The sequence below is a fragment of the Ochlerotatus camptorhynchus genome, unplaced genomic scaffold (assembly GCF_037179485.1).
Source record: "Ochlerotatus camptorhynchus isolate MF236.1 unplaced genomic scaffold, CSIRO-AGI_Acam_v1.1 ptg000124l, whole genome shotgun sequence".
In the NCBI taxonomy this organism is placed as follows: Eukaryota; Metazoa; Arthropoda; class Insecta; order Diptera; family Culicidae; genus Ochlerotatus; species Ochlerotatus camptorhynchus.
The window spans coordinates 661,044-681,365 of record NW_027040614.1 but is presented as its reverse complement, the minus strand read 5'-3'; the positions used below and the strand labels follow the sequence as shown (position 1 = coordinate 681,365).

General features: G+C 37.5%; 1 protein-coding gene across 7 annotated transcripts in view; it reads right to left on the bottom strand.

The window, feature by feature from the left end:
* Window positions 1-20,322, bottom strand: part of RhoGAP19D (Rho GTPase activating protein at 19D) — a 515,695-nt gene that overhangs the window by 345,826 nt on the left and 149,547 nt on the right. The gene's annotated exons all lie outside the window — the stretch shown is intronic.

The following is a 20,322-nucleotide window of genomic DNA, read 5'->3' as shown; positions in this document are numbered from 1 at the left end:
CCATCACACTGACAGATAACACACATGTATTACAAGTCCAAAAGAAAACACGTGTCCTGTCAGTAATTGTTTGCCTCATCCCCGATAACGCTACCAACCACCGATCTAAAAACCAAACAACGGGAAAAAAATCGACGGTTATAAATATTGAATGAACAATCCGGACACCTTCAACCCCCTCTACGACTAGAATTCACCGACAATTGATTAATGATCCTCCGGAGACCTAGCCATCTAGTTCTGAGCCACTGTTGTGGACCACAGGGGAAAACTGGAGAAAGTCATTGCATGTAGAACACCGCTGTCTGTCTGCCTACCGTCTACCCCTATTTGAATCCGATGAAACAAAATCCGGACAGAAGTGGCGTCCCTTGCACCGAAAACAATGCATGCGAGGGTAACGACGGAAAAATAATACCTGCGATGGCTTTGTACCTTTGAACTTTCTTTGTCAAACGCACGTGTCAATCGCTAACTAGGCACGTATATGTGCTCGGAGTGATTGTGTTGGCAATGTAGGGCACTCATGTTCGGTGCACTATCAGAGCAGACCGGTACTGTTGTTGGCTTCTTTTAATCTAGATAAAAGGTCTTTGCGCTTTTGCCGGAATAGGTCGAGGCTTGGAAGAGTGGAACAGGGGTGAATCATCCCTTGGCTGTGATGTGTGAATAATTAAGTAGGTGGAGGAAAAAAACTACGTTTCCCGGTCGTAAGTGAGGCGGACTCTATATTATTACAACGGCTCCGTAAAGCTTATCCAGGAATTGAGTATTGAAAACGTATCGAGTTTTTATGTAAATTTAGAAAAACGGAGTTCTAGGAGGATTATTTAGTGGTCAGTTAGATCCGAAAAAAAGAACCCGGTGACATTTGTTTGTATTGTGAAATCCGAAACGCAGTCAAATCCTGGAAATAATCATGGGATCTACTTATTAGACACACATTTTGAATTTCCATTCAACATTTCGCACAAAATTCCTGAGCTAGCACTGGAGGTGCTCTGTAGTCAAGTTTGATTCTTGATTTCAATTTAAATGAGAACCACCCTAGTTAACATTTAATAAAAAAAAGTCCCTTCCTTTTGGTGGTTGTAATCATTAGGGTGGCCCTAAAATAATTGGTATTCAAAAGCTAACTTTATTATGTTTAAAAAAAGGACATGTTTTGCAGAGTTGTAGCTAAGTTAATTTCAAGCAAATTTGACGAAAAAACAATTTGTCTATCTCTTGACGTTCTCATTTTAGAGTAATTCTTCAAAATTTAATAGGGTGCACATGAAAAATTATGTTTTTTAGCTCTAAATATTTGGTTTAAACTTTATCGTTAAAGTAGTCCTTAAGGAACCCTAACAGCTTGTTAAAATACACATTTTTGCAGAATTAACTATGTTAACGATTTTTCCCAACGGCGCCGGTGGTGTAGTGGTAAGCGTGATTACCTCTCATCCCAGCAGGCCCGGGTTCAATCCCAGTCGGCGCCGCCGGGATGTTCTGAGGCATAACATCTCTGATCACGCCTTCCTTCGGATGGGAAGTAAAGCCGTTGGTCCCCGGTTCATGAGTTGATGGGTCGATAGGTAGGGTCCAGGTGTGAGAGCTGCCTTCCTGGCACGTCGGTAGCATTGGTGCTCAACACGGAAAACAAGATCGACGGAAAAAACAAACCAAAGGAAAAAAAAAAAAGATTTTTCCTATGAAATATACCCTTTTCAAAACTTTATTACTCAGCATGAGGCAATTATCAATCATACAGAAAATCGTTAATATCGTATGATCCTTAAGAGACATCTGCTCGACTTATTCTGAAAAAATGTGTGTTTTAACAAGCTCTAAATGTTACTCGCAGACGACATTCACGAGAAATTAGAAACAACAGATTAAGAACAACAAAACTACAGTTTTTAGGTACACCCTAATTCAATCCTGACATATTACTCTAAAATGAGAACGTTAAGAGATAGAAAATTGTTTCTTCAACAAAAATGCTTGAAATTAACCTAGCCACAACTTTTGCTCAACAACATGTGTCTTTATTTTCAAAAACACAAAAGTGAGTTTTTGAATTTCAACTATTTTAGGGTGCACAACCACCTAAATAAGGGACTTTTCACGCACAAAAACTTCACCAAAGACACCAAACGTCTAAATATTACAGCAAAAGCTCTAGGACTACTATTCCTGCTAAATTTTCACTCTGCATCACTGTGCGATGCTAAAACACGACAAACATATGAAAAAAGCTTGTACAAAGTAAAAAAAAAACATAGAGGAAATGGCTCTAATGTTGGCCTATGGATCTAAGATTGGACCCATCGTTAAAAATCTGCTATTTATCAATTTTATCTAGATGAACGCGTCATTGGGACGGTACTAATGAATATTTTTAGTCGCTATTGAAAATTTAGTCGATTGCTGAATTTATGTATGGGCCCAAATTAGGGGCATTTAGGCCGACATTACATTCATTTCCCCTATGTTTGAAATTTACTTTCTGAATATCTAAAAAAAAATGCTGCATTTAGAAATTTGATCACCATTGGCATTTTCGTTCAATATGACACCAGAAATCGTTATAAATGGTTGAAATTTATATTGTACATTTGAAAACATAGACTTTCAAAAATTAACGGAAAAATTGGCCTTCTACAAAATGTGTTCAAAATGTAAATGTGTGCACCACCTCAGAATTATTTTGAAAAGACTCTAACTGACTGCTATTTTTTTCAGAAAATTAAAAAAAAATAGTTTTCAATAAACGGATTGATGTTTTTAAAGGAATTTAAAAAATATCGAATATTTTTCTATGTGTACATTTTTTTCGCGTTTTAAAATCAATTCTCTACAAATCGTCCTTAGACACCATTTCGGTACAATCAATAGATTTTTAGATACATTAAATCAAACATAGTTCCCATGAAAAAAACATACGTCCTTTTTAAAATATGATGCTTGAGTCAAAATGGCCTACAAAGGGATCATTCAATAATTACGAAACCATTTTTTGGGATTTTCAAACCCTCAAATGAAGGGATTGTAAGATTTGAATGGTCTGTATATGACTTGATCATGCATCCTTCTCTTGTATGAAAACGTAAGCTGAATTCTAGCTTTCCCCCCGGAAGTGCTTTCGTGATCATTGAATGGCCTCATAGCTATGGAAGATTAATATTTCCTCCTGCTGAAAACATAGACAAAGTTTCATTTAAATCGGAAAGATTCGCGTCACATTTATGCTTTTTCAGGAAGATTTCGCATGGAACTGCTCTGTGATTATTGTGTGCAAAATGAATCGATGAACAAAGGTCTAATGGGCAGAAGGTCGAAAGAACAAACGCTCGAGTGGACAAAATGTTGAATTGAACTTAGAGGGACAAAAGATCGAAGAGACATAAGGTTGAATGGCCAAAATGTTGAATTGAACTTAGAGGAACAAAAGGTCGAATTTAAAACAGAGGGACAAAATTTTGAATGGACAAAAGGACGCATTGAACTTAGAGGGAAAAAAATAAAAAAAAGGTCCAATGAACAAAATGTCGAATTGAACATAGAGGGACAAAAGGTCGAATTGAACTTAGAAGGACAAAAGGTCGAACGTAAAAAAGGTCGAATAGATAAAAGGTTGAATTGAACTTAGATGGATAAAAGGTCGAAGAGACATAAAGTCGAATTGACAAAAGGTGGAATTTAACAAAGATGGACAAAATTTCGAATGGACAAAGGGACGAATTGAACTTAAAGAGACAAAAAAGAAAAAAAGGTCGAATGAACAAAATGTTGAATTGAACATAGAGGGACAAAAGGACGAATGGACAAAAGGTTGAAAGGAAAAAAGCTCAAATGGACAAAAGGTCGAATTTAACTTAGAGTGACAAAAGGTGTACCGAAAAAAAGGTTGAAAGGACAAAAGGTTTAATTGAACTAAGAGGATAAAAAAAATATAAAAAAGGTCCAATGAACCAAGTGTCGAATTGACCATAGAAGGACAAAAGGTCGAATTGAACTTAGAGGGACAAAAGGTCGAACGTAAAAAAGGTCAAATAGACAAAATGTTGAATTGAAATTAGGTGGACAAAAGATCGAAGAGACATAACGTCGAATTTAACACAGATGGACAAAATTTCGAATGTACAAAAAGACGAACTGAACTTAGAGGGACAAAAAAGAAAAAAAAGGTCGAATGAACAAAATGTTGAATTGAACATAAAGGGTCAAAAGGTCGAATGGACAAAAGGTCGCATTGAACTTAGACGGAAAAAAGGTCTAACGAAAAGAGGTCGAATGAACAAAAGGTTGAATTGAACTTAGAGGGACAAAAGGTCGAATTGAACTTAGACGGACAAAAGGTCGAAGAGACATAAGGTAGAATAGATAAATTGTCGAATTTGACACAGAGGGACAAAATTTCGAATGGACAAAAGGACGAATTGAACTTATAGGGACAACAAAGAAAAAAAAGGTCGAATGAACAAAATGTTGAATTGAACATAGAGGGTCATAAGGTCGAATGGACAAAAAGTTGAAGGGACAAAAGGTTGCATTGAACTTAGAGGGACAAAAAGTCTAACGAAAAGAGGTCGAATGAACAAAAGGTTTAATTAAACTTAGAGGGACAAAAGGTCGAATTTAACTTAGAGGGACAAAAGGTCGAATTTAACTTAGATGGACAAAAAGTCGAATTGAACTTAGAGGGACATAAGGTTGAAGAGACATAAGGTAGAATAGACAAAAGGTCGAATTTGACACAGAGGGACAAAATTTCGAATGGACAAAAGGACGAATTGAACTTAGAGGGACAAAAAAGAAAAAGAAATTGTCGAATGAACAAAATGTTGAATTGAACATAGAGGGTCAAAAGGTCGAATGGACAAAAGGTTGAAGGGAAAAAAGGTCGCATTGAACAAAAGGTCTAACGAAAAGAGGTCAAATGAACAAAAGGTCGAATTGAACTTAGAGGGACAAAAGGTCGAAGAGACATAAGGTAGAATAGACAAAAGGTCGAATTTGACACAGAGGGACAAAATTTCGAATGGACAAAAGGACGAATTGAACTTAGACAAAAAAGAAAAAAAAGGTCGAATGAACAAAATGTTGAATTGAACATAGAGGGTGAAAAGGTCGAATGGACAAAAGGTTGAAGGGACAAAAGGTTGCATTGAACTTAGACGGACAAAAAGTCTAACGAAAAGAGGTCGAATGAACAAAAGGTTTAATTGAACTTAGAGGGACAAAAGGTCGAATTGAACTTAGATGGCCAAAAAGTCGAATTGAACATAGAGGGACAAAAGGTTGAAGAGACATAAGGTAGAATAGACAAAAGGTCGAATTTGACACAGAGGGACAAAATTTCGAATGGACAAAAGGACGAATTGAACTTAGAGGGGCAAAAAAGAAAAAAAGGTCAAATGAACAAAATGTTGAATTGCACATAGAGGGTCAAAAGTTCGAATGGACAAAAGGTCGAATGGACAAAAGGTTGAAGGGACAAAAGGTCGCATTGAACTTAGACGGACAAAAGGTCTAACGAAAAGAAGTCGAATGAACAAAAGGTTGCATTGAACTTAGAAGGACATAAGTTATAATGGACACAAGGTCGAATGGACACAAGATCGAATGGACATAAGATCGAATGGACACAGAGTCGAATGGACACAAGGTCGAATGGACACAAGATCGAATGGACACAGAGTCGAATGGACACAAGCTCGAATGGACAGACGGTAGAATTTAATATAGAGGGATGAAATACGAATGGATAAGGTCGAATTGAACTTAGAGGGATAAAAATAAAAAAAGTCGAACAAACGAAAGGTCGAATGGAAAAAGGTTGAATTGTACTTAGAGGGACAAAAAGTCGACGAGACATAAGGTCGAATGGACAAAAGGGCGAATTTAAGATAGAGGAACAAAATTTCGAATGACCAAAAAGTCGAAGAGGACACAAGTTTTAAAAAACAGTATCAAAATTGACAAAATATTGTTTGGAAAATTTACACTCAAAGCTTAAAAGAACTATAAAAAATACTATGCAAATATTCACAAAGAATTGCTCATGATTTAAAGAAGGAATATATGCTAGAGAAGGGCAGTTATTTGTCTCTTAAATTGCAATGACACGCTCAGTATCTACATTTTCCAAAGAACTGCTCATGATTTAAAGAAGAAAAATATTTCACAGTTAGCCACCCAATTTATCCTCCAAAAATTTTGTCCAGTCTTTCCATTTCGACCTTTTGTACATTCGACCTTTTATCCACTTCGGCTTTTGGTCATTCGACATTTTGTCCAATCTAAGTTTAATTTGACCTTAAAATGCTATGCAAATACTCACAAAAAACTGCTCATGATTTAAAGAAGGAATATAGGGGAATTTACGTATTCTCGTCAATCTAAGCAGTGTCCACACTTCTATTAGCATTTTCTCAGCGTCACGCACATATATGACGTGTCTGTTGGTTTACATTCATCTGCTGCTTGCTTCTCTATCCATTTTAATCGACAGAATTCTTCAAAACTGTTTGAAAGCGTTTTTATAACGCTCCAAACTTCTCAGGTGAGTGTGACTATTGTCGGCAGCCTCGTTTTCTTCGGCAACCTTCCCATTAGAACTGCGTGTTAACCAGCTGTTCTATTATCGGCAACTTGAAATCAACCCCATTTTAGAGTACGTATGCTTCATTTGAAGAAAAATCTGCCATAACAGGACTGCTCAGACGTACACATACAATCAGATTGAAGCTGAAAGACTAAAGAATCGTTTGGATGCATTCAGGGAAGTGTGTTGATGGGAAAACATAGTGAAATTAACGTTTAAATTTTGGTTGCCGAAAACAGTCAATGGGTGCCGAAGCCGACATTTACCCTATTCTAGAAAAAGGCAGTTATTTGCCTCTTAAAATGCAGTAACACGCATAGTAACTATTTCTTATGTATATCTTAATTTACCAAAGAACTACTAATGATTTTAAAAAGGAAAAACATTTGAGAATTAGCCACCCAACTTATCCTCCAACAATTTGTCCAGTCTATCCATTTCGACCTTTTGTCCATATAAGTTCAATTCGACCTTCAAAAGCCCTTCGTCCTTATATACATTCGACCTTTTGTTCCTGTAAGTTCAATTCGGCCTTTTGTCCCTTCGACCATTTGTCCTTTCGATATTTTGTCGCTCGTCCTTTTGTCCTTTGACCTTATGCTGTTGGACCTTTTGTGCATAGACTAGCACGATGTTCTAAAAACAACAATTCCAGAACAATTTATTGGAAGCAACTTAGCAACACTGCTATCTCTAATGGTTCTTGTTTTATACTGGTTTTCAAAAAGTACCTTAGGGTGACCCTTAAGAAATCTGTTTTTTTTACATTAACTTTTAATATATTATTTCTCGCAAATGGTGGCATAGCATAATTACTTGTTATAATCATTCACTTTTTTTGCTGAAATTTGTTCAATTTGAATTTCGAAAAAAAGCTTCAAAATGGCGCATTCGAAATTTTTCAACAAATCATAACTTGAAAAAGTTACATCCAATCGAAATGACGTCTGAAACAAAATTGTAGGAAAATGTTATTACTTTTTTAGGAAAAATAGGGTAAAAATTAAAAAAAAATTACAAAGATTTAAATAGGCAAAAAATAGCTTCTTGAATTATTTTTAAAATGTTTTCCATTAGAAAGCTTATAAAAATAATACCTTCAGCGAAAATTTCAATCTTTAAAGATTAACAAAAATGCTTGAGCAACAACTTTTGGACAAATTTTCAAACTATTTGTGTAAACAATTTTTTGTGAAATTTTGTATAGGACACCATTTTTTAGACTTGACAAATAATTTTCTGTGCAAAATTTTACAACAAAATTGTTTGATCAAAAAATTTAAAAATGTGACCAAAAGAGTTGCGTTAACCTTAAAGTGTCCAACTTGAAATTTTCACAGAAGTTAGCATTTTCATAAGCTTATAAATGAAAAATATTTAAGGAATATTGAAGTGGGCCATTTTTTGCTATTTAGGTTTTAAACAGTTTTTTTGGATTTTACACCAAATTTTTTTTTGAATATTTTTACTTTTTTTTTTAATTTTTGATCTCAGAGGTTATTTATATTTTGAGGCTGCTTTTTCGGGTTATGATTTATTGAAAATGTCGAATTCGCCATTTTGAAGTTTTTTTTTGAGATTCAAAATGGCCGAATTTTAACAAAAATGTGAATGATTCAACATAACAAATTATGCAAAGTTTCATGTAAATCGAAGAAGCTCGAATCTGACATTCAGTTTTTCTTTGTAATTTGGCCTAAACTAAAAAGTTTATATGTTGAACTCAATGACCATCGGAACAGTTCCAGTCATAGCGAAATTTGAATCGACCTTCGCCAGTTTGTATCAAACTTTGCGGAACTGTTTAATATGGGCAGTAATTTACAATTTTGCTAAAATTCGGCCATTTTTTTTAAAATGATGTCCTTGATTTTTTCCAAAAATTGTAGCATGGAAATGGCATTTCTGATTGAAATGACGACTGAGACCAAGTTGTAGAGAAAAATAATGTCGTTCTGGGGGAAAATAAACAAAACATATTTTTATTTGTTTTAAGAAAAAAAAATCATTAAAAATGTTAAAACTCAAATATATCAAAATGTTCTTGTCCGATTTATGAAAAAAAAAAACTTAAAAAAATGCCAGCTTTTGAACAAAAATTCAAATGCGCTTTTGTGTGTTTTTTTCACAGAAAATGATTCAAAATGTCTAACTAATAATAAATTACATCAACAAACGTTTTAACATAAAGTTCTTGTTCTACGATTTTTGAATTTTTAAGTGAAACAAACATTCCAAAAGTTTGAATTTTTCATAAGATTTTTAGTGACTAAAATTACGAAAATAGTGACCAAATAGTGACTTATAAATTATATCGATTTGAAAAGTTTTCTTTTGATTACATTTTACATGATGACCAGAAAATATCAACCATTAGTTTAAATAGGGTTAACTACAACTGCAGTATTTTTCGTAGATTTTGAATTTGTTTCTGCGTTCGAAATCTTAAAAATTTCTATGTATCTAGGCAAGTTAACCTTGATTATTCGCCAGAAATTTATCGCAATGTTCTCAAGAACTTTGTTTTAGAATCAGTAATTTAATTGAACTCTCCTCAGAAATGACTTAAAATCTTGGACCCTGAATTCATATTCTCTTTAGAGTTTCCATGGCATTTCTTCAGAATTCTCAACAAAAAATCCATCTCAGAATACCCTTGAAATTCTTCTCACAGTTCCATTTTGATTATTAATATAGAAATCGCCCCGAATTTCCTTTATTATTTGCTGAGTTTGAGAGAGTTCACGGAATTTGCTTAAATAATTTATAAGAACTTATTTTAAAAACTTATTAGAATTTGGACCAAGAATCCCCATCCAATCGTCATAGAATTCTTTTCAGAACTCTCGTTACAACGCAAGTAACATTGCAAGTTTTATCGAGGGTTTAAAGCATACTTCAAGTCTAAATCATGGTCTACAAGACCATGATAAAGCTGAAATTGTTACTTGGGAATGCACCTGGAGCTCGTCTCTCAGTTATCTTGGAATTCTTCCAAAAATTCTAGATAGAGCTGGAATTATAGCGTAACAGCTTTTGTAAACAATGACTTCTCTGGATGATTTCTCGGAACTCAAGGCACGCCCATGCAAATCAACATAACCATCGGGAAGGGGAAGACTTCCCCAACTTGCTAACGATGTTGGTTTGAGTGGGCGAGCCATGACTTTCTAGAAATCATCGAGACTTCTTCATTGTTTGCAAAAGCTGTTACACCCCAATTCCAGCTCTATCTAGAATTGTTTTGGAGCTGAATTTTGCGTTTTAAATCATGTAATATCAAAAGTGAAGCTCGTATGTGTCAGTCTCAGGGCCGATTTTTTCACCTCCGCAACTTTGTGTCAGACGTGATTTCGATCAGAAATGCCATTTCCGAACTAAAATTTTTTGAAAATTTTAAAAGACACCATTTTGAAAATTCAACAAGATCCAAAATGGCCGAATTTTTGCAAAAATGTGAATCATTTCCCATAATAAATATTTACGCAAAGTTTTATTAAAATCTGAGAAGGTCGTAGGAATTAATTCTTATTTAATTCAAGAATAAATTATAATTTAGTTTGTGCTCATTTTGTAAAAAAAAGAAGAGAATTTTTCTCTAAATCTGCGATTATAGAAGCTCCGTGGCATGTTTTCAACTGCTTTTAAATCTGCTTCCTTCAGGAAAAAGCATACCAGCTATGTACCTCGGAGCACCGGGTGCCCTAAATAAATGACGGCATTATCCATCAGCAGCATTCGGAGCCCACAGACCGAGCTTTAAAGAGGCAATATCAATGTAACAAAAAAAAAAACACAAAACCCTTCGAGAGCATGTTCGACTTAATTTAATTTCCCTTGGAGAAATAAAATCCCCTTCGGAAAAAAAGAAAGGTGCACCGAAACACACAGATTGCATTGCAGGGAATTCGAACAAAGCTGGCTGAGCCTTAGCTGCGGAAAAAAGTAGGAGTGCTGCTACAGAGGGCAGCGTGCTTTCGCCGCGTCGTCGCGAACCCTCTTACGTTGGTTATGTTACATGCAGGAAACTACCGCGACCTACTTAACTCCGGTGGTGGTCGCCCTCAGACCCCTCAGCCACTCTCACACAGACTAGGTACATGAACTTTTCTTCACACGGCAATAAAAATAATGAAAAATTGAGATCTCTGCCTTCTCCTGGCTGCCGCACAATAAAAGTCTAACGTCTATCTCTCTAGCTGCCGCTAGGACTCCACTGCACCTCTAAGACTGGGCGAGAAAGTTCGACTCATTTTTTTTTTAATTCGTTAGTGAGGAAAACGAAAGGGCTTTACCATTAAAATTTACGACAATTTGATAGGGCAGGTTCAACCGGCAAGTCAGTCAGTCAGAGTTTGCGCAACTCGGCAAACAAAACGGCAGTCAGTCGCGTTCGTCGTTTTCCGCCGGCCCATATTCATAAGCATAAAATTTTATTAGCTCATGCAGTCGTCTCACAAGGGGGGGAGGGGGGGAGTCGAAGGCAAGCGAGAGGTGGGGCACCAACCCAAACCCATGCTAATTTCTACTGATTGAACTATTAGGAATTTATGATCACTTCGAGCGGGGTTGGTTTGCCCGGAGGAGGAAAGGTTGATCAGAAATGTCAATCGAGCTCCAGGTGCCATTAATTAGACGTGGTTGGGGGGTGGTATTGACTCTCTGTGGGAAACGGTTCGAAGTAGTTGATTTAGAAATGGGCGGGAAATCGATTCCTTGCTGCTAACACTTCGGGAAGGGCTGTCCCCTTACTACGATGGCTACCAAAGAGGTCACAATGTTGAGCGTGCAATCAATCAGCAGATATTTAAAGCCTTTGTTAACGAAATGTCTTACGATTTCAAACACGGTTTTCAATTGGCATCGGTAGTTTGAAAATACCTGCAATGAAAAGAGAAAAGAATAGTGTAAGCGGTTGAGCGATTGACGTCTTACTGGGTTAATAGTTGATGGAATATTACAGCTTTCTTCATTAGAAGAATATCATATTCAATGCGATCTTATCTATTAGTTAGTCGTAAGTGAATCTAGGCTTCTATGTACATGAAGGAGAGGATTGAGTCAACTCAAGGTTCAATATTAACTAAATGATGCATCTTGTAAAAATTTTACGATTTCTTAAAGGTTTAAGCATTAAAGATTTTCAGTTTGATACTTATATGAAAGACAGATGAAATTTCAGAGAAACCAAATGGATTGGAATAAGAAAGGAAAATTAAGAGAATTTCAAAACTCAAAGAAATTCCAGTCAAGATTTACGGTGATCTCCTATAGCATTTTAGGATGTTTTGAAGAAGGTTCAGCAGACTTAAACGGGATTTAAAGAGCTTTCAGATTAATTTAAAACTGAACAAACAAACATTCAGTTACTTCTGACTTGAAACAAGTTAAGAAACAAAGGATTAAATCTCGATATCGAACATTCCGGAAAGGTTTGCGATACGAGTCTGCTTTGTTATGGAAGTTTGATGATGTTCAGCTTCCAGCTACCAATGACTTTGAAGCGTTTCCGTTGTTTGGAAAAGCAAATGGAACGTGAACCGAAGATGGGTGCTGCCCTTTGAGCAAAGATTCGCGACTACGAACTGAAGGGGTATAATCATAAATTGACCATAGCAGAAGAGCAGGCACCAGCAGGAGTCATGTTTGGTATTGGCCCACTTTTCCAGTTACGAATCCCAACAAACCGAACAAGCTTAGTATTGTATGGGATGCTTCTCAAGAAATGCAGGAAGCCGTGAACGCCATCATAAATAATCTTTACGTGGACGATATGCTGTCTAGCGTCGAGAGTGAGGTATGAAGCCGTGAGTCTGGCAACGGACGTTGGTCATATACATGCTCAAGCAGGTTTGGAAATACGAGGATTGCTCTCCAATTCTAAAGCTGTACTTGCTGCGATGCGGTGTCCATAGACGTCGGAGAAATGTCTGAACGTAGTCGCTCAATTAGTTCCTGAGAAGGTGATGGAACACAATTACGCCACGTTAAACCAGAAGCTATTTTCTGGTGAGCGAGTTCCAACGAAGCGTGAGGTGTTGCGAGTCCTGATGACGATCTTCGATCATTTGAGGATACAGGCAAACGTGCTGATCACAGCAAAAAATAAATTTTAATATTATATCCAAGAGAATGCACTTCAATCATGTCGTAAATCTCATGTAATTTGTATGGTCACAAACGTAAACAAATGCAGTAAAAGCAGCGTAATGTTTGTGCATGCACTGTATTAATGATAATTTTGTCCTTTTTGGCAAGTAATATCACATTATATTTTTGACACGATTGAAGTGCATCCAGTTTGATGTGATATCAAAATTAATTTTTTGCTGTGTACCTAAAGGTTCTTTTGCAGAAGGTATGGCGTAACGGAACAGAATTGGACGAACCGATAGCCGATGAGCAATTTGCAAAATAGTATACGTGGCTCGCAGTTTTGAAAAAGGTTGAAATGGTATCGATTCCCAGGTGCTATCGGGTTCAAACCTCGTCCTCAAAGGAGTCCAATATGGTGCAACAGCATATAGTTGTTGATGCCATCGAGAGCGGATTTGCCGCAGTTGCTTACTTCCACTACGAAGAAGCCAGTTTGTTGCATTCCAAGCTTGGGAGATACTGGAAATCACAGAGTTGTCTGAATGGCAATGGATATCGACAAAACTAAACGTGGCCGACGAAGAAACTAAGTGGCAGAGACAACCTGACCTGTTACCCAGTAGCCGATGGTTTCGTGGCCCTTCTTTTCTCTGGAATCCTCGGAGTGAATGACCAGTCTAGCTACAACGTGCTGGGACCACATCAGAAAAGTTGAAGCGTGTAGTCGGTGTTCACCATTCCATAAGAGCAGCTGTTAATTTCGACCATTTCTTCAGCTGGAACCGGCTTCTTCGCTTGATTACGTGTGTTCTACGATTTCCACGCAATATCCGGTATCTAAATTGTATGGAAATTCACCTACAGTTGGTGTATTGACAAACGAAGTACATCTACAAGCAAGCACAAGTAGCAGCATACGCCGAAGAGATAGTAATAGTTACCAAATCATCATCTACAAACCTGGGTAAGTACAGGTTGCCGAAGAGCAGTTCTATCAAGGGTCTGTCGCTTTACCTGGACGAGCATGGTATATTGCGGATGCGTGAAAGAGGTCAACAATGTGTTTATTCTGGAACGTACGCATTACATACGATTCTGCCTCCAAGAGACCACTACATTAGCGAAAGAGATCCGTAGCGAATGCCAGGTCTTAAAGAACAAAACAGCACCTCCGATGATGGCCTATTTACCACCAACCAACTAGACTAGTTGCATTTTCCAGACCTTTTTCATACACAGAAGTGGACTACTTCGGCCCTATGACCGTTGTAGTGGACCGCTGCGTCGAAAAACGATGCGGAGTTTGTGCAATACACATTGAGATAACACATCCACTCAATACTGGCTCGTGTATTATGGCCATAAGGAACTTTATGACAAGACGTGGGACACCAATGGAATTCTTCAGCGACAGAGGGACTAACTTCGTCGGCGCCAATCGCAAGCTGCAGGAAGCCTTCAAGAAGATCGATCACGATGAACTGTTGAAGAAAATATTATCATCCGAGCAGAAATGGTCATTCAACCCACCGAGCTCCCATCACATGGGTGGTGCGTGGAAAATCCTGAATCAGCTAAATCTACCTCGTCATCCTACCGATGAAGTTCTGCGAAACACCCTCGTCGAAATTGAAAACGTCGTCAACTCTAGGCCGCTATCGTACATCCAGATTGAGGATGAGACTGCTCCAGCGCTAACACCGAATCATTTTTTCATTGGTTCAACAAACGGATGTAAACCAATGGTATGCTTTGACGATTCATCTGCTACGTTACGCAACAATTGGAAGACTTCGCAGGTATGCGTGAATCACTTTTGGAACCGATGGGTTCGCAAATACCTGCCAACAATGTGTCCCGAACGAAGTGGCATCAACCTACGACGCCCATCTAGGTTTGGAGACATTGTCGTGATCGTAGATTCGGCCTAAAGGTAGAGTCATCGCTACGCGAAACCGAGATGGTCAGGTACGAAGCGTTATGGTCCAGACTAGCCAAGGAATCTACGAACGGCCATCGGTCAAAAAGGCGGTTGTCCGAGCAAACGACAGTAAGCAGGATCAAGGATCCATCGCACTGGGGAGAGTGTTACGCCCTTTGCCGATAATGCCCGTGGCCATCAGCGTGATTGAAGCCGATTTACATTCAGCGGGCAACCTACATCGAGCAGCTAATGGATACTTTTTTTTCCTTTGGTTTGTTTACCGTCGATCTTGTTTTCCGTGCTGAGCACCAATGCTACCGACGCGCCAGGAAGGCAGCTCCCACACCTGGACCCTACCTATCGACCCATCAACTCATGAACCGCGGACCAACGGCTTTACTTCCCTTCCGAAGGAAGGCGTGATCAGAGATGTTCCCGGCGGCGCCGACTGGTATTGAACCCAGGCCTGCTGGGGTGAGAGGTAATCACGCTTACCACTACACCACCGGCGCCTAATGGATACTTTTGGTCGCTATTGAAAATTTAGTCGATTGCTGAATTTATGTATGGGCCCAAATTAGGGGCATTTGTAATGCCGGCCTAGATCCATTTCTCCTATATGGCTCATTGGATACTTGGGTTGCATGATTGTGAGGAAAAAAGCAGGTGAATTGTGGTTATTGTTCCGAGAGTTCAGATGAGAATGAGAATGAGAGCGTCGTGACCATTAGAGTGATGCAAAATTTGAAATTTTCGCTCCACAATACTTAAACGATTCCAAATCGGATCCTGACTATCCTCTCAAAATTTGAACCTGTGAGAAACTGAGATGGCACAAACCATTTGAAATTTGTATGGGAATTACTATAGTAAAACCAAGATTTTTGTTCATGTCTATCTAATAATTCACCATATCAGTCTGCTTCAAAAGCTTTCAACTGCACTTGTAGGAAATTTTGCCAGCTACACTGACAAAGACCACTTTTTGATTAAATGCAAGGATCGAAAGTTATCAATGGTTCAATGCGCTGATGTCTTATGATCATGCTAAACCAACTGCTCAGCAGGCAACATTGGTGTTTGTGGGGCGTTGAATAGGACACAAAAATCATGGCTACTATGTCACACTGCAAAATACAGTGTTGCCTACAGAGCAGCTGCTTGATCATGTCATAAATTTACCAATCTTTTAAATAATTAATAACTTTTTCCTGTCTCGTTTTACATAGAAACGATCTTGGACAAAGTTGTAGCTGAGAAAATTTAATATAAGAATGGCCATCGAACTGTTTCGCAGCTCAATATGGAAAAAGACTAGAAGGCAATGAACAAAAAGTTGAGATTTCCCATAGTAATTTACATGTTAACTTCAAATGGCTTGTGCGAAGTCTGTTTCTAACTAAATGAGTTGTAACTTTGGAAGGCTAATCAGGACCCGATTTGAAACCATTTAAGCACTGTGGAACGAAAAAGTCAAATTTTGCATCAGTCTAGTGACCATGTTAGAGTCGCTATAAATCGATGGAGACGCATGGCAGTAGAGTCGCATATGAGCACGTTCTCCAAAGCTTTTCAAAGTCTCTGTTGTTATAGTCAAAGCCTTATATCGCTACTGGGATAAATACGTGCCAAAAATACATCTGAAATTTTTAAATTTAATTAATTGAGATCCGAGACACATGTTTAAAGATTTAATTGCTTGAAGAATCTTCATATGATATTTAATGCAAAGTTCAAAATCATGAGTCATATTCCTCGGATTTTAAAAAACAGACAATTTTGTAGGGCTCAAGGAAATTTTTATTTCCTGGACCTTAAAAAAATAAGCTTGCAGAAATTTCCAAGATTCAGGAACGAAGATTCAGATTTCGGATCTTGAAATGATTTCCAAGATCCCAGATTTGAAAACAAATATAAATATATTGGATCTTAATTTTTTTTTCAAGATTCATGGTCTTGAGAAATTTGTATTTTGATAAGGCTCAATTGAATTAACTTTACAGAGCTGGTGATTCTTGGCATTTCACAATAAACACTCTATCTTCCGCTATCCAAATCCTCCATCAGTATCGCCAACGGCGGGCAGAGCACTTCCATTGCAACAATGGACGCAAAACGGTGGTCAGCACTCACACACTCATCACGAAACGGTTGCTTTCCAAAGTAGACGACGCACCGACCGAAAGAACTGCTGATGAAGAACAATGAGGAGGACCGAACAATGGTTGCTGCCGAGTAAACGGATGATCGCGTGACACACATCGAGAGTGGCCTGCTTCTGACGACTGCCGAGTGAACAGTGGCTTGAAGAAAATGATTCTTGATTCTCGGATTTCGTTGCATAGCCTTGAGAATTTCGATAGAATGTTGAGGCGAACTTAAAGAGGATTCTAAGAGAGTTCTGACTGGAATTCCATTTTAGTTTTTGGGAGAACTTCAAGCTAAATCTATGGAATGCTTCCAAGGTTATTCTGAGGAACTTTTGATTCCTGGTAAATGCGCCGAAGATTTACAAGGGAGTTCTGAGACGAATTCCTCGGTAGTTCTGAGAAAAATGCAAATGCAAAGGGCTTCAATTTAGTTCTAATGAGAATTCCAAGGTGAGAAGAAAATTCAAAAGATTATTTAAGCATTATTACTAAGCAAGTGTGAGAATAATTCCAAGGGAATTCTGGGAGCATTTCAGTTGAATTCTGAGGAAAAATTCAACGGAACATCAAAGCATAATTTCACCAGAGAAGAGGAGAAGACTTAATGAATGTCTAGGAACATTAAGTAGGAATTGTGAGGAGAGTTACAGGTGAATTTGTAAAGAATTCCAATGGAGTTCTGGTTATAATTTCAGGAGAATTATGAGGAGAATTTGATCGAAGGTCTGAGGTTTAAATATGAGGAGATTTCCAAGAGAATTCTTAGAAGGGCCTGAAAGGAATTCCTATGAGAACTTCATGGAAACTAAACTTGGGATTCGATGAGAATTCTGAAGCATATTTTGAGGAATTCCTGAGCAGCTTTCAAATTTAAGGAATAATTCCATCGAAGTTTGGTTGGAAAATCAAGAAAATGCTGAGGAAAATAAAAAAAAGTGAGGCATACTGAGGAGAATTTTAAGGTAATTATGCTATAATTTCTAGATTTCTTTGAAGAAAAGTATGTCGCTATTACCATAGACTATTTTAATCTTCTTCTTCTTTGCATTTCAAGCTTATTGCATATCGCATATTAGCTTATTGCGTGCTCTCAACTTAGTGTTCTAGATGTACCCACAGTTATTAATTGAGAGCTTTCGATGCCTGTACCATTTTTGCATTGGTATAATTGTGTGGCAAGTACAATCATACTTCTATGCCCAGGGAAGTCGAGAAATTTTCCAACCCGAAAAATTCCTAGACCGGACCGGGAATTGAACCCAGCCACCTCCAGCATGGTTTTGATTTGTAGCTCCGCCTTTACCGACTGAGCTAAGGGAGGCTCGATTATTTTAATGAAAGTCTTGAATAAATCCCAAAGCAATCCTGTGAATGGTTCCAATATAAATCTGACTTGAAAAAAAAATAAGTATCTGAGGCTTCAGACAAGATTTAACCTACAAAATTTGAGATCTTATATGAATATTCCAACGATTAGTTGAAATATTCAAAATGTTAATTTAAAATAAATCAAATATCTAAGATTTCTTAGCACTTTAGGGTTCTTGTATTTTTTTTTTATTTTGAAGATACTGAATTCAAACAATTTAAAAAAAAATCTGGGACACTGGGAATTTTTGAGATCTGAGATAAAAAAAAAAACAATTTCCGGTATTTTGAAATTTGTACATTTAACATTTCAGAACAGTGTTAAGAAAATTTCAAAAAATCAAATCTCACCAATGCCCAAGATCACTAGCTAACAAAACTCATCAACTGCAAATCTCACCAAACTGTGGTGAGATTGAGCTTCATGATTTTTGCTTTACACCCGAACGCAACCGAAAGCAGTCACTTCGTGTTTGCCATCGTTGAAGAGTAAAAAGAGATAGCAAACTATACTTTCTCTTTCGAAGAAAACGATGGGCAACGGAATCATTTTTGTGACGAGTCAACTCTCAGCTTGATTTTTGCACGTTGTGAATAGTCTCGCAATATCGAAGGAGCTTGTAAAACCAATATCGAGCATTTTATTTTGTTCCAATATCACGCGTGATATTGAGAGCGTATGAGAGTGGAAAAATATCATTTGATTGAGGATTTTTCCAACACTGTTTCAGACATCAAGAATTTTTAATTCAACACTCCAAGACTATGAAATGGTTTTTCGTAGTAAATTTCTCACTCATGATCACTTCATTCGAGATTTTGTCCCCTCTATTTTGAAACCTGGTTGCACTAGGGTGGCGTTTATGTCTAAAAATCGTACGGGGACATGTTTTCCCTTGTGGAAAATGATTATTGGGACTATTTAAGTAATAAATTAAAAATTGAGCATTTTTCGTTGACATTTAGAGGTGGCGCAAGAGCTCTAAGTCCAAAATGTCGAACGATGAGCTTTTTCAAGTAAAACATTTGCTTCTACAAGTAAACACGTGATTTGGTCACCCTTAAGGGCAAACACTTTGTTCATTTTACGATATCTTCACTCGTTCTTGAGGTATATGGCATAGCAAAGTTCCCGCATATGGACTTACGCTTATTGAAATTAGTATCCTTGCGGTGATAGATGCAGCGTGAATAAATATGAGAATAAGAGAGAATAAGAGATAATGAGAAAAAAAGAGCGAGTGAGGGAGAAAACGAGAGAGGTGTAGTGGTAAGCGTGATTACCTCTCATCCCAGCAGGCCTGGGTCCCATCCCAGTCGGCGCCACCGGGATGTTCTAAGGCATAACATCTCTGATCGCGCCTTCATTGGTGCTCAGCATGGAAAACAAGGTAGACGGAAAACAAATCAAGAATAGGTAAAACTTATTACAGTAAAGATATTTGCGATCAACGAGTTTTTAAGTTAGGATTTTTTTTTTGTATTAATTTATTTGTACAGGCTCAATCGAATAAACTTTACAGAGCCAAGTTATCATTTGCGTTATACATAATAGATGTCTTAAAGCTAGAGTTAAAGGAATTGAACCGATTACTTGCGGTCGTCTCGAGGTTAGTAGAGATTTACAGTTTTATGGATGAGGAGAGGGAGAAGGAGGTTTGAGTTATGATTTAGAATACAAATATTTCATTATTCCTAAAACATGAACTTATTCCTATTCAATTTGGTATCCGCAGTGTAATTATATAATTATTAAATAAAAAACACACGAACAAAACAAAAACTAAACACAAGGTTAGTCAAACTTACAATCTAAGGTTAATATTTTTTAAGAAAACATATATAAGTTTCATAAACTCCAGATCGCGTCTACCCAAAATATCCCGAACTGGAACATTAGGTTGTCTACCTCGATCGAGAAGCGAATCATACAACTCGGATTTGACTCCGCGATGCTCAGCATAAGACCAAATAATGTGATCTGTGTCCTGGTAACCTGTGGACATTCACAGAGAAAGTTAGGATTGAATTTCGAGTTACGGTGGTAAATTTTTGGATTGTGCATGGGAAATGTGGTTGAAGTGGTTTGGATTTCCACTGAATTAAGAAGAATGAGATTTTTTGCATCTAGTTCATTTATTTAAGAGACTCAATCGCTATAGCTTTACGGAGCCAATAATCAATTGATCATT